The 16,172-nt window shown below is 46.4% G+C and overlaps 1 protein-coding gene across 2 annotated transcripts in view; it reads left to right on the forward strand.

The window, feature by feature from the left end:
* The window catches only part of LOC126164408 (phosphofurin acidic cluster sorting protein 2), a 704,396-nt gene that overhangs the window by 377,637 nt on the left and 310,587 nt on the right, over positions 1–16,172 (forward strand). The window contains exon 1 of one of the 2 annotated variants that reach the window (XM_049920240.1): positions 13,063–13,081. The exons of the other annotated variant lie outside the window; for it this stretch is intronic. The gene's annotated coding sequence lies outside the window, so the exon portion shown is untranslated. Of the gene's footprint in view, positions 1–13,062; positions 13,082–16,172 lie in introns of those variants that run through there. 2 annotated transcript variants of the gene reach the window in all.

Consider the following 16,172-nt stretch of genomic DNA (forward strand, 5'->3'; position numbering starts at 1 on the left):
AAATATTTCGAAATTTATTGAGAATAGTGGCGCAGCGCTTTGGTCGGTAAATTGGCGCCACCACATACCCTCCACCTGTAGGCCAAACGTATGAGTTTACTAATTACTAATGAAAACGTCATCCATCACAAAGATACGGACCGGTTACCTCCACCTCGAGACCCCACGGGACTATTCTGTGTTCTATGTTGCCGCTTCGTATACGAAGGTCAGTACTGCTCGCTTACTTTCCATAGTGCCATAGATTACAATGTACTACAATTTTCCGACGACCATCCCCTATTTTTTTCGGGTTTGTACGTGAAAGTTGGTGTACATTCCCACTAGGGTGCTGAATTCCGTGCAATTCGCTCTGTTCGACGTTCAGTAAATGCACGATAAAATGGTCACTACTTCCCGTAGACGTACGATTCCTGTTCCGCGAAACGTGTTTATCAACATTTTGTGTTTACTATGGACTAGTATATTGCCTTTATTACTATCTGCGCTACGCAATGGATTCGTCTTACATGGAGTCACTACCAGGCCCATTTCGACATTCTCCACAGGCCGCTGCATTAATATCACTTTTCAGCACGCCGGATGGTTTGGACACGCTAGTACTTTACTATAAATAGCCCTCCTGGGGTGTGGTGGATCCTTCAAAAAATTTGAATCCAAGGTCTAAGCTAAGGTTTTTCTGCACGTAGTTCTTCAACTCGGGTGATCCCTTAGTTAGGGACCTAAAATAAAAAAAACCTTAAAAGATTAATTTACGAGCGTAAAAAGCGTGACTAGGACCGTGGAATACGCATCTGGCTCTGATAAAAATATTCCGGGCGCCGTTCAGCTCGAAGGAATGCTAAACGACAAAACTAAAAGTAACCAATCGTCTGAATTCCACGCTGTATTTAATAAAAAGAACAAACTGATGACTCTGCAAACTAATTTAAAATAAGTTGTCACGCTGTCAGATATATTCCCTTTGTAGCAAAATGATTCATTTTTGAACTGAAAACCTGAATACATTCTGCAAGGTTTTATTTAACGCGTGGCATGCATTAAGAGGTTTTTGGATTACAAAATACTAATAAACTATCGGGTGTTTCATAAACAAGGCTTTAAGGCTGTGTTGCATTTGTTACATTCAACTTACAATTAGAAATAATATATGAAAATAGTGAAAGTGTGGCTCAGTTTTGTTTGTATACCTATGCGACCGCGCACGCACTGCTTCCCGTCCCTTCCGTTAGAAAGCGCTAGTAGCAAAGATGGCGACTAGTGAACAGAAATCTTTCTCTGTATACAGTTCGCCAGGATCGAATCTGTTTTTACAGTGCATCCTGTTTTACGCATTGAGTCCCATTGTAATCCTCCAAGTGATGACAGCGTCTGTAGATGGCGTCATCAGCTTGAAGACACCGCCCATCTTTGCAGAGGGAAAAGTAGGGGACGAGCAAGAGCGACTGAAGGTTAGGTTTCTGGTGTTTCTTGTCTGGATCCACCACAACTGTGGCCCTTTGCTCAGATAGAAGGAGCTGAACCAGATAACTTTATTCGGCATCAAGCTGTTGCACCGTCTCACTGGCATAACTCAGTACATTGGTTAATCGACGTTGTACCCGACGGATGGATTGGCCGCAAGTCGTTGGATGAGAGAATTTGTTTCGCGTGGCTTCCACGTTCGTCGTGTGTCGAATGGTGCTCACATTGAATACTTGTAAGAAAAACAATTTGTGTTGCTCTTTCATTTGATGTATTATTTATACGGTAAATGTAATAGAGGCTACAAAGTGTTAAAACCCCGATATTGATTTTCAGACACCCTGTACTAGATATCGGCGTTTCAATAAAGCTCTCCAGTATATTATAATACAGGAGGCAACAGCTATAGTCGAATATTTGTGTCTGTTATATAGTTCCACAACACTTGTGTCAGGAAATGTTCTAAAGGCGCGTTGCAAGCGCGTGGGAATAGGAAAACGTATGTAGCTGGACTATCACGGGGACAGTTCAGAACTCTGAACAGACGTACCCAACCGTACGCTCTGACGTGAACCCCGAACCACGGAGCGGCGTAACATTTTGAACGTTGAAAAATGATTGGCAGAGATGAAATTATCGACAAGTGACGAAAAACATCCTAGGGGCTTCCCTTCTACATTTTGAAAATGTTGCATACGTTTGTCATTTTCAATAAGATAATTTATAACGAAAAACCATCGGCATATTATTCGACTAGGAAAATTGTGGACTGTAGCAAACTAAAATTTTGAATACGATATTGCAGTTCGTGTGTTGTTCAGATATACGATGCAACTACAGCCATTGTGAAACACGTGTAATGTATTCGCAGTTGCGAAAATGGACAGCGATCAAGTGTGTAGTGGAGTAATGACGGTCAAAATATGTACCTCATCGGCACTTCGTGACAGACACAACTTCGCATTCACGGGAGTGTAATGAATGTACGAGTACGAGTTGTAGACTCGTGGTCGACGACATACGGAAATCTGCGTCTGTCTGTGAGTGACGCTCGGATAGCCTAATGGTAGCCGGCACGGTAGCTCAGCGTGTTCGGTCAGAGGGTTAGCTGCCCCCTGTAATAAAAAAACTGAGTGAACGGATCAACGACGAACAAGAACGGGTGTCATCGGACGTCCGCCACGAACAAATTTATCGGCCAATATGGAGCAAAATGAGATTTTTGTAAAAAAAAAAAGGTAAGGCGAGCGCTAGCGATGACAAGGAAATCCGGGTTCGAGTCCCGGTCCGGCACAAATTTTGATTGTCAATATTCCATTATAAAGCTGTCCGCGGCTCGTGGTCTTGCGGTAGCGTTCTCGCTTTCCGCGCACGGGCTCCCGGGTTCGATTCTCGGCGGGGTCAGGGATTTTCTCTGCCTCGAGATGACTGGGTGTTGTGTGTCTTTCGTCATCATTTCATCCTCATTCACTCGCAAGTCGCCGTAGTGGCGTTAAAGAACTTGGGGAGCGTCGGCCCCTCGAGGGGTCTGCCGGCCACCAATGCCATACGCTCATTATTATTATAAAGCTAATGGCTGTTCATATTCGGAATGGCGAATACATTTCATGTATAAAGTTTTAAAGCTCGAAACTATGCAGTACAATTTCCACTAATTTTGGTTCTTTTTGTCATCGTAGTTTTTTTAATTAATACTGGGATAGTATGGGGGATTAATTAGAAGTTTTGATTTTTGAAAAAAAAAAAATAGTTTCACTTCTCCTAATTTTACTTTTTTGTCGGTGTTGATATGTTTGTAAATACGCATTTGAAATAATCGAGATCGACAAATAACAAATAAATGCGAGAAAACGTTTTGGGATCTGTGTTCGTGACGGCTGGTAAGTTACGAAATCGCACCGTGGTGTCAGGTTGAGGGATGAGCGGAGTGAGTAGCGTTACTGTCACCGCCACCGCCACCGCCACCGGTCACGTACAGCGTGAACGCTGGCCTGCATCGGTGGGGCCCGTCAAACGGCCGCAGGGGGCGGCGTAGTAACTGCCGCAGAACGGCGTCGCGTCGCGCGGCTGGCGGCTGCACGCCAGCGCCGGCGCCGCTGCTGCTGTAAATCTGTCTGTCGGCAGCCAGCAGCGGCGGCCACTCACCTTTACGACTTCCTGCCCGCCGCGGCGCCGTTATCTGCGCCAGCAACTGGTGTCCGGTGCCGCCGCACACGTCACCGCCCATCGGCCGGATCTCGGGCGCCCGCGGTCACGCCGCTTGTGTCGCGACGCAATCGGGGAGTCATTACTTCGCCGCCAAATAAGACATGCCATGAGCTGATAAGAGGTCGGCATTTTATATACTCCTAAACAGTGATACTCTCGTCGAGTCGACGGCTGCTTTCGACGGGACAGTCCTTTATTACGAGTTGTCCTGCTGGAGGTAGGATGCCCTGCCTGTAGCTGTAATTCTGTGGCAGGCAGCTTAAAAGAAAATAGATGGACGACAACGAAAGCAGAGCGACCCTGGAGAAGCAGAGCTCCGTGGAACCGATAACAGGGCCGGTGGCGGCAGCGGTCGACACGGCGTGCGGTCGGCCTAGCGCAGACGTGGCGGCAGGCGGCGCTTCCCCTCCGGCGTCCGCAACGGACGACACCTGACAGACGAGCAGGAGAGTTTTCGTTGTGGCGATACAGACCAGAATAGACAGAGAGTCACGCGTTTTGTGGACTATTCCATAATTGTTGTGATTCTTGAGTTTCTCCCGGCGTATTTGATAATCAAAATATCCACGGGAGTACTGCCGGTCTACAGTGTCCAACGGGCACAATGTTTCGGCGATCATACATGTCGACATCATCAGGTGAACTGACAGACTGAGCTCCTGTGAACGTGCCGGCACGGAGATCCGTACGCTACGGCTGTTCAGAGTGAACTGGGTTCGGTCGCGGCGGCGGCCGATTTAAATACCCTCCGCCCGCGGCGCGCTCCCTCCCTTCTCCGCGTCCCGCGCCACGGTCGCGCGGTGGAACAGATTGCGACGGCGTCGGAGAAGACGTCGGAGTGATGGCTCTGTCCGCCGTGGTCGTCACAACTATACGTTTGCTCGATTTACTCTTGATTAACCCAATCGCTGGTTCCCAAGCCTTGCTAAGATTATAGCCACAGTCACGGTTTATGAGGTCGTCATTGGTGCGAATTTCGATGGCCTCTCTAACAACGCTGTCCCAGTATCTCGACGTCTGTACCAGAATCCTCGTGCGTTCGTACTCCATAGCGTGATTTTCCGACAAACAATGTTCAGTGACCGCCGACTTGCTCGGATACATCAGTCGAGTGTGTCTCTGGTGTTCACGGCATCGATCCTCGACGGTACGCATCGTCTGACCAATATACGACTCGCCACATTGACACGGAATCTGGTACACGCCGGCCTTCCTCAAACCGAGGTCATCTTTGGCGCTCCCCACCAGTGCACGAGTTTTATTCGGAGGACAAAACACAGTTCCGAGCCGGTGTTTCTTCAAAATGCGGGCGATTTTCCCCGAGAGTTCACCTGATGATGGCGACATGTATGATCGCCGAAATATTGTGCCCGTTGGACACTGTAGACCGGCAGTACACCCGTGGATATTTTGATTCCGTAATTGTTGGTGGGCACTGCGATGTCGGTAGTTTTGATTGCATCATAGTTGTATTGGATTATACTTGCAGATTCCGCAGGTCCTGGTTAGTGTTGTCTCCTCTAGATCGTGGGGCCTCCGGTTCGATTTCTGACCAGGTCGGAGATTTTATCTGCTCAGGTCTTGTGTTGCCCTGACCCCTACTTCACCATCATCATCGATGCACAAATCGCCGAAGTGGCGTCAAATAAAGTCTTGCACCTGGCGGCAAACTGCCCCAGGCGGGGTCTCCCGGGCAGTAATGACAAACCGCCATGTCATTTCGTATTTACACAACGAGTGTATTACTTTGTTCTTAAATTTAAAAAAATCGGTGAGGCCGTCGTCAGAGAACTGTTTTTTAGTGTTATGCCCTTTTACCCCTAATTGCTTGCATATGCACTTCATTGTCAATTCTGTAGTAGGTTGTATATCCATGTATCCTTTATATTTCCTGTGCACACTATCGTTCATTTGTTGTAAGTAGTTGGCTGTAGATCATTTCAGTGAGCTATTCTCTTTCTTGCACACTTGCTAAGTCCAGAACCAGTGTTATTTTTATATGTATTATGTATACATGTATCTTAAAAGTTTGTATTGTAAGTTTTTATTGCTCCTTGTGGAAAATTCACTATTTTATTGTTAGCATTTTCATGTATGTCATTTGTTATCTGAAGTCAATTGTCTTAAGGGGCTGAGCGCAAGGACTTGATGTGATCATCTATGCATGAGGTCTACTATTGCAAATCGTTGTTTAATAAGTCGTAGCTTTATTAAAAGACCACGCTTGCACAAAGCCCAGCCGAACTGGACTCTCGTCCCCAAGTCGTGCGCCACAGTCATAAACTACCCTACAATCTGCGTCACCCCTCGTCGAAATCTCGAGTCCAGAGCAACTTTCAGCCAATCGACGTTGCAGTCGGAGGTCGGATAGCTTGTGCGTAAGTAACTAGTTTCCCCGTTGGCTGCGCCGCGTCTTTCGCAAACTGAACTCCTGTTTAATGTTTTCTTCCGCCAGGAACTGTTTCTATAATTATTTACATCCCGTCCTTTAAGAACAGTTCTATATCTGCGCGATTACTCTCCAATTCACAATTGAGTGCCTGCTAGAGGCTTCATCGAACGATCTTCGATCTACTTCTCTACCATTCGACTCTCGAACAACTCGCGGGGGAAGCAAACATTTAAATCTTTCCGTGCGAGCACTGATTTCCCATAATTTTATGTTCATAATTTCTCCCTATACATGTGGCCGCCATCAAAATATTTTCACATTCTGACGGTAAGTTGGTGATTGGAATTTCGTGAGAACTTCCTGCCGCAGCGAGAGGCGCCTCTTGTTATCACTGCCACCCCATTTCGTGTATGTTATCCGTGCTACTTTCTCCGCTATTTCGCAATAATACAAAGAGCCATGTTAAGCCAGCAATGCGACGCCTACAAGAGAATTCTGTGGAATAGTTTATAAACTCCAGTGTACCTGATGGTACGACGTATACTAATATTGAAGGCTTCGCTGGATGTTAAGACAGGGTACGTTTACTCTTGCGAGCAGTGCACTTGGGAGCGATCGTAAGTATTAGAGAGGCTCAAACACTCCGCTTCTGACAAATTTCATTTTCGCTTCATGGTGCGTACGTATCTTCAGAGTAGTATTATCTTAATGCATTCAATCCGCGACACGAGCCGAACCTAAATACTACCGCGTACGAACGAGTTCCTGACATAAAACGTGCCGACCAGCATTGTGACTTGGAATCAACGGAAACGTGGTAATAGGTTAAAAATAATTGTAGTTTTGGTTTCTTCAAGTACTAGGTGTTTGGAGACGTAGGAGAAGCTGTTACCGGGAAGGTCACCGGCCATTTCCTTTTCAAGGGAATCTTCCCAGAACTTGCTTTACTCGATTTAGAGAAACCACGGAAAATCGAAACTAGCACGTAGCGGTGTACCGAAGACTACGCCCCCTTTGCCACGCAGTGCAATTCCAACAGCACGCCACCTCACTCTGTGATGTAACAATTGAGTTTGCGGTTTGATGAGGCAAGAAGAAAAATTTTTCTTCTGGGCATCTACGCCAGTGTGGCCTCAGAACGTATCTAACGTCTGGATGAGGATACCGACGGGTTTTATCTGACCTGCAACAGTAAGGGAGAAGACATTGTGGAATTCTGACACTTGTAATCAATCCTTTAGAGGAAAATGTTACAAATGACCTTGTTCATTTTTGTGTGTCTATTTCGGATATTAATGTTGCTCCAGTTATTTGAAACTACTGCTCTATTCGTGACATCGTCTTGCAAAGTGTCAAATATGTTGTTTTTTTATTTCTCCGAGTATAGATTCAGAGAGTTATGGATGAGAACACATACAGAGGATTCCGAGGACCACACTATATAGCGAAATCATCTGTTCCTCGCAACTTTGTGCGGTTCAGGATGCTGTTACGCTTTAATTAGCGTGTCCCTGATTACATGGGCCATCTACAAGTGTCTTTCATTTTGTGTTGTAATTTCTTAAAAGGTCGTGGAAAGCAACGAATGACATTCAGTGTAGCTTCAAAGTGCTTTGAGATGGGTGCAAATTAGAAAACTTATTTTAAAAGAGATGGAAAAATTAAGTAGCAATACTTTGACTATGAAGTGATGGCCCTTTTCTGACTCGGCAGCGAACGAGTGCCTGTGGCTCCATACCCAAAAAGAGAAAGAGAGAGAGAGAGAGAGAGAATGCTACTCTGTTGGCGGCATGGGGATGGGTTCCAGCAGAGCCTCTGTGGGTGCTCGAAACTTCATAGCGTAGTTTAATCAAACTTGGTCTTAAATTGCATCGAAACGTAACACAAAACATGTCAGTATCGAACTCCGGTACCTATTCGAACATCCATCCAAGTAAGGGCTAACAGATGGCAGCCCTTCGTTGTGGATGGGTTTCAGAATTTGTGTACGTCTTCACACATATTAATAATACAGCAGCAGCGCTGTCATCTTATATTCTCCGTCTGTGAAGCGACCGAGAGAATTTCAGACAGCCGCCAGCGTAACCATCATTTCCTAGTAGAACTCGTATATAGGGCGAGACATATTTTTCTTTTCTCACAGTGTGTTCGTAAAATAACAAGCTACATATTTTCGTAATCTGTTTAACTGTCGACTTGTGAAGATCTTTATTTTTGTTTAAAGAATGATGGTTGTAGATGAGTCTGAATGGCCTTATGCATTTGATAAAATTCATCATAAGGTAGTATAGTGCCAGGCAATTCTTCTTAGTAAAAACTGTTGTAGACCTTAAAAACTTGTTGAAACACAAAACGGTTCAACACTAAAAATATTTTTTCGAGCAACATAAATAAAATGAAGTTCGTCAAATCTCTCAATATTCTTAATATCTCATACTTTGATTCGACTGTGCTTTATTCAAATCCACACATCAGCAGCACAGAAATAATATATCTCGGCAAAGCATTTTACTCTTCTCACACTCACACACGCACACTCATGTGCAGTGTCGCAGACGCTTGAGCTGAAAGCTTGCGCCCGGTTGCTAGTGCTTGCGGCGGCGCTGCTTCTTTTCGTCCTTTTTACCTCCACCTACCTGCGAACTCGTTGCAGCAGATCGCCGGGCAGAAACCTACCGCACTGCAACCCGCACCAGGCTGCATACAACGTAAATATTCTAAATATCGGGAAAAGGTCTTAGTTTTGAATGAAAGGTGAAAATACTGGCAAAACTTAGGCATATTCTGAAGTCCAGAATTACACGTTCACTTCCAAGCCGGTGTTAATCTCAACACAGTCATGCACAAACACTTTCGTTCACGTTAGCAAGTTTATGGTTCAAATGGCCCTGAGCAGTATGGGACTTAACATCTGTGGTCATCAGTCCCCTAGAACTTAGAACTACTTAAACCTAACTAACCTAAGGACATCACACACATCCATGCCCGAGGCAGGATTCGAACCTGCGACCGGAGCGGTCACGCGGTTCCACACTCAAGTTTTCAGTCATCGATCTGCTCAATATGCCACGCGGAACTGTCTTTTGTCGTACACAAAATTACTTAAAAATTCATACTTTCTTTTTAAAAGAAATAAAAAACACAATACGCCGGAATATATATACCTTCACTTCAAAGCACTTCTGGAACCTATAGCACAACTAAAACCGGCAAATTATAGCTTCCTTCGGAGCTCATACTACATACGACCGTACCATTGAAAAACTGGGCTCCGACTCCTTTAAACTGTCGTAAGCATTCTGGATCTCAAAGAGAAAAACCGCGCGAAGAATACAACCGTTCTGATTGATCAATTTTCTTTAAGGCCTATTGGAAAACATTATTCTCTGGCGTTAGTCCAAGCGTTTCATGACTAACCAATCAACAAAAACCACACTTTCGAACTGTACTTTTTCCCGAAATAAATATTTAACATTGATATATTGTTTATACTGTAAGTTACTAACTATTTTCATTTGTACTCGAATTAGCTTTCTTTTACCATAAACTTATATTATGATACAAAATTCCCCGTCCTCTGCATTCACACTGTCTTAAAATTTTCTCACCCTAGTTGGTACAGGGTACAGCGTTTGACACCATAACAGTGATACACATATTTACTTTAGAACACATTCACACTACTAAAAACATATACAAAACTGTACAAACATATATAAACAAAAAAGCCTTCGACAAATAAACAGAACAAATCACAAAAGCATTCTCTTGACCTGTTTCTTTAATGTCTCGGGCCGCTACTGTACTCTGGTGGATGAAAATTAGAACTACGAACTCGACTGACCCCGCTTCACACCATCTGTCACTACATCTACATATATACTCCGCAAGCCACCCAACGGTGTGTGGCGGAGGACACTTTACGTGCCACTGTCATTACCTCCCTTTCCTGTTCCACTCGCGTATGGTTCGCGGGAAGAACGACTGCCGGAAAGCCTCCGTGCGCGCTCGAATCTCTCTAATTTTACATTCGTGATCTCCTCTGGAGGTATAAGTAGGGGGAAGCAATATATTCGGTACCTCATCCAGAAACGCACCCTCTCGAATTCTGGACAGCGAGCTACACCGCGATGCAGAGCACCTCTCTTGCAGAGTCTGCCACTTGAGTTTGCTAAACATCTCCGTAACACTATCATGCTTACCAAAAACCCTGTGACGAAACGCGCCCCTCTTCTTTGGATCTTCTCTATCTCCTCCGTCAACCCGACCTGGTACGGATCCCACACTGATGAGCAATGCTCAAGTATAGGTCGAACGAGTGTTTTGTAAGCCACCTCCTTTGTTGATGGACTAGATTTTCTAAGGACTCTCCCTATGAATCTCAACCTGGCACCCGCCTTACCAACAATTAATTTTATATGATCATTCCACTTCAAATCGTTCCGTACGCATACTCCCAGATATTTTACAGAAGTAACTGCTATCAGTGTTTGTAATCATACAATAAATGATCCTTCTCTCTATGTATTCGCAATACATTACATTTGTCTATGTTAAGGGTCAGTTGCCACTCCCTGAACCAAGTGCCTATCCGCTGCAGATCTTCCTGCATTTCACTGCAATTTTCTAATGCTGCAACTTCTCTGTATACTACAGCATCATCCGCGAAAAGCCGCATGGAACTTTCAACACTATCTACTAGGTGATTTACATATATTGTGAAAAGCGATGGTCCCATAACACTCTCCTGTGGCACGCCAGAGGTTACTTTAACGTCTGTAGACGTCTCTCCATTGAGAACAACATGCTGTGTTCTGTTTGCTAAAAATTCTTCAATCCAGCCACACAGTTGTCTGATATTCCGTAGGTTCATTGTTTATCAGGCGACAGTGCGGAACTGTATCGAACGTCTTCGGGAAGTCAAGGAAAATGGCATCTACCTGGGAGCCTGTATGTAATATACACTCCTGGAAATGGAAAAAAGAACACATTGACACCGGTGTGTCAGACCCACCATACTTGCTCCGGACACTGCGAGAGGGCTGTACAAGCAATGATCACACGCACGGCACAGCGGACACACCAGGAACCGCGGTGTTGGCCGTCGAATGGCGCTAGCTGCGCAGCATTTGTGCACCGCCGCCGTCAGTGTCAGCCAGTTTGCCGTGGCATACGGAGCTCCATCGCAGTCTTTAACACTGGTAGCATGCCGCGACAGCGTGGACGTGAACCGTATGTGCAGTTGACGGACTTTGAGCGAGGGCGTATAGTGGGCATGCGGGAGGCCGGGTGGACGTACCGCCGAATTGCTCAACACGTGGGGCGTGAGGTCTCCACAGTACATCGATGTTGTCGCCAGTGGTCGGCGGAAGGTGCACGTGCCCGTCGACCTGGGACCGGAGCGCAGCGACGCACGGATGCACGCCAAGACCGTAGGATCCTACGCAGTGCCGTAGGGGACCGCACCGCCACTTCCCAGCAAATTAGGGACACTGTTGCTCCTGGGGTATCGGCGAGGACCATTCGCAACCGTCTCCATGAAGCTGGGCTACGGTCCCGCACACCGTTAGGCCGTCTTCCGCTCACGCCCCAACATCGTGCAGCCCGCCTCCAGTGGTGTCGCGACAGGCGTGAATGGAGGGACGAATGGAGACGTGTCGTCTTCAGCGATGAGAGTCGCTTCTGCCTTGGTGCCAATGATGGTCGTATGCGTGTTTGGCGCCGTGCAGGTGAGCGCCACAATCAAGACTGCATACGACCGAGGCACACAGGGTCAACACCCGGCATCATGGTGTGGGGAGCGATCTCCTACACTGGCCGTACACCACTGGTGATCGTCGAGGGGACACTGAATAGTGCGCGGTACATCCAAACCGTCATCGAACCCATCGTTCTACCATTCCTAGACCGGCAAGGGAACTTGCTGTTCCAACAGGACAATGCACGTCCGCATGTATCCCGTGCCACCCAACGTGCTCTAGAAGGTGTAAGTCAACTACCCTGGCCAGCAAGATCTCCGGATCTGTCCCCCATTGAGCATGTTTGGGACTGGATGAAGCGTCGTCTCACGCGGTCTGCACGTCCAGCACGAACGCTGGTCCAACTGAGGCGCCAGGTGGAAATGGCATGGCAAGCCGTTCCACAGGACTACATCCAGCATCTCTACGATCGTCTCCATGGGAGAATAGCAGCCTGCATTGCTGCGAAAGGTGGATATACACTGTACTAGTGCCGACATTGTGCATGCTCTGTTGCCTGTGTCTATGTGCCTGTGGTTCTGTCAGTGTGATCATGTGATGTATCTGACCCCAGGAATGTGTCAATAAAGTTTCCCCTTCCTGGGACAATGAATTCACGGTGTTCTTATTTCAATTTCCAGGAGTGTATTTTCTGGGTCTCATGAACAAATAAAGCGAGTTGGGTCTCACACGATCGCTGTTTCCGGAACCGATGTTGATTCCTACAGAGTAGATTCTGGGTTTCCAGAAATGACGTGATACTCGAGCAAAAAACATGTTCTAAAATTCTACAACAGATCGATGTCAGAGATATAGGCCTATAGTTTTGCGCATGAGTCATTCTCCCGATACACAGGATCAGGACAGGAGCGATATAAGGCGCCACGCCTCACGCTCCCTGCCTCCTCCTCCCTCCCCTGTCACCTGCCACCAGCCGGCCTTTGTGGCCGAGCTGTTCTAGGCGCTTCGGTCGCAGGTTCGAATCCTGCCTCGGGCATGGTTGTGTGTGATGTCCTTAGGTTAGTTAGGTTCAAGTAGTTCTAAGTTCTGGGGGACTGCTGACCTGAGATGTTAAGTCTCATAGTGCTCAGAGCCATTTGAACCATTTTGAACCAGCTACTACAGAGAGAGAGAGAGAGAGAGAGAGAGAGAGAGAGAGAATTATTTTCTGCTGACAGTGATTATAACTGTTTATGTAGCTGCGTTTATGTGATTATTTACAACAATTTTATTTCTTTTGTTTCAGGTAGTTTTCATGGCTGTTACCTGCACCCTGTCCGTAAGTTGTTTCTGTTTTACTGATGACAGAGTTCGACATTTTGGTGGAATCGTAATGCTTGGGAATAGTTAACATTTTTCTCTGCGGTTACTACATTGTTAAGGATTTTTTCATAAAATTTATCTCTTTATTAGTTGCTTTAATTACGACAGCGATGCAGCATCATTGCACATAAAGCGACTCCTATTGTACAACTTCAGGGTTGCTCTTCGTGATGTTCACATACTAGACAACTATATGAGTTGAGTTGTAAAAAGAGTTGACGAAAAGGGGGGATGGTGGAGGAGAACAAATGCAGTACAGGGTAGGACGAATATTTCACTCACACACATTATGCATATTTCGCTTTCAGGCTATAAAGTGCTGCCAGGTGATAGTAAAATTTCGATGGTATACCCGCTGCTCCACCCTCTCCCAACTTTCAGCCTGATTGCTGCATCGACTTCTACCACGCCTCCCACAAGATATCGGGTCTGTTAGGGGGCTACGGTATGTTGATTAGTGAATCCTCAACAACAACGGTAAGGACAAGGTTGCTCGCAGCGGAGACCGAGGCGCACGTCCTCCGTCAAACCCCCCCCCCCACCCCCACCCCCACCCCCACCCACCCCTTTCCTTTTTCTCCTGCCAGCATATGCTCAGTAGGATTGAAATGAGGCGGTGATGTGGGTCACACGAGGACTTTCTTACCTCCGAAGCGTTTACCTATCACTCCGCAACAGTTGGAGAATGTTCTTTTTGATCGTACTTGTCTAATTCCGATCGGCATAAGCAAAAGATAGTGACACTCCCCACATGATAGTGCTGTTGTTGGAGAACGGTGCAAGGTAAGTGCTGTACGATGCATTCGTATGCTGCGTGTGCTTAGAATGCAGGAGAAGGAATGAGAAATGCCCAATAGTACTCCCACCGTATTGGCGTCACTTCTGTTTGAAGCGGAATACTGGAACATACTCAGAGATGAAGATTGTTACGTATGTGGTACAAAACCATCTTCACGGTTAAAACCAGCATTGGTACAGGGAACATAGATCACGCGAAACTCAGCTCGAGCTCTTCACAAGTGATATGGTCAGTGCTGTGGGGAGCTGTTGTCAGATTGAATCGCTGTGTCTAGACTTTTTCGAAAGATTTTAATTCAGTGTCACACTGACTACGTCTAACGAAGATACTTTGCTATCTGGTCTGGAAGCAGGTTTTCGACTGATGGCAAAACGCAGCGCGCTATCCGGGATGGAGAGTCGTGTACAGGCAGTGCAGTAATGTGAGGTGCGCTCCAGGGGCTGTAATAGGACTGTTGCTTGCCATATTATACATTAAAGACTTAACGGGCAGTAATAGTCTCAGTGGTTTTTTTTTTAGGTGATGCACTTGACCAGATGTAAAAAAAGTCCCTTGACTCCCGGATTAATGAGCGACAACTGGGTGAGTCATGTTATACAAATCTTTGGGAGTGGTATTGTGCAGAGGCTCAGTAGCTGATTAGGAAAGTGATAGGCTACAGTTCATTGGTAGGAGACTGGGAATCCACAGTTTGTGCATAGAAGGAGGAGGAGGTGGAGGAGGAGGAAGAGATTACTTAACGCCACATCGACAGCGGGGTCATTACAGGCGTTGCAGAAGCTCGGGTTGTGGAAGAATGGAGAAAAGAATCTGACGTGCCCTTTCGAAAGAACCATCCCGGCATATCCCTTAAGCGAGTTAGCGAAATCACGGTAAATCTAAATCTGGATGGCCAGACGAGATCTGAAGCGTAGTTCTCCCGAATGTGAGTGCAGTGTGCTGTCAGCTGCGTCACTTCGCTAGGTAGTTTGTAAAGCAGTTGCGCGGGCTACGCTTCAAAACTATTGTATCTGATGTATCTACATCTACGTACGTAGCCCGCAAGCCACAATACGGCGCATGGCGGGGGAGAGACGCTGTGCCGCTAGTAGTCATCCCCCCTTCCTTTTCCAGTCGAAAATGGAGTAAGGGCAAAAGAGTGACCGCCTCCGTGCAAGCCCTAATTTGTCTTGTCTTCATGGACCTTGCACTAAACGTACGTTGGCGGCCGTAAAATGGTTCTGCAGTCACCCTTAAATGCCGGTTCTCTAAATTTTCTCAATAGTATTTCTTTAGTGATTCAGATTTGAGTTCACGAAGCATCTCCGAAATACTCACGTTGATCAAACCTACTGGTAACTAATGTATCAGCACGCTTCTGAATTGCTTCGGTGTCTTACTTTACTCAGAGTTGGTAAGGATCCCAAACAGTCGAGCAGTACTCAAGAATGGGTCGCACTAGTGTTCTCGACGCGGTCTCGTCTATAGACGAGCCGCATTTCTCCAGAATTCCCCCGATACACTCAGGTCCACTATTCGCGTTCCCTACTTCAGAAGCCACACGATCATTACGTTTCATATCGTTCTGCGACGTTACGCCTGGACATTTAATCCGCATAACTGTATCAACCAGCACACCAATGGTACTTTATTCGAACATTGTAGGATTCTTTTTCGCACTGATTTTCATTAACTAAAATTTTCTACATTTAGGGCAAGCTGCCATTCCTCACAGAAAATACAGAATTTCTGGTAGTCATCTTACGTCGCGCTACAGCCACTCAACGATGAGGCTTTGCTGTGCAGTACGTCGTCATCAGCAAACAGTCACAGGTGGCTGCCTACCCTGTCCGTCAGATAATTTATGTCTATACAGAGAAGAAAAGCGGTCCCATCACACTCCCTCGGGGCACTCCTGACTGTACCGTCTTCGTCATGCACATTCCGCATCCAGGGCAACGTGCGGGGTTCTGTTATAGATCTGACAACCTATACCGCGTGCTCAGAGCTTCGTTAACACTGTCCAGTGGAGCACTGTGTTCAAACACTTTCCGAAGTCTAGGAGCGGAAAACGTGGCTGCTGCGCTCCATGCGCGGCTCTCAGGGTTTCGTACGACAAAAGGGCAAAGTGAGTTTCGCACGGGCGATGTTGGCTACACAGCCGTGCTGATTTGTGGGCAGAGGTTCTTCTATATCTAGGAGATTTGGTATACTTGAGCTTAGAATATGCCCAAGAATTCTGCAACAAACTGACGTTAAGAATATTGAG

The sequence above is a fragment of the Schistocerca cancellata genome, chromosome 1 (assembly GCF_023864275.1).
Source record: "Schistocerca cancellata isolate TAMUIC-IGC-003103 chromosome 1, iqSchCanc2.1, whole genome shotgun sequence".
In the NCBI taxonomy this organism is placed as follows: domain Eukaryota; kingdom Metazoa; phylum Arthropoda; class Insecta; order Orthoptera; family Acrididae; genus Schistocerca; species Schistocerca cancellata.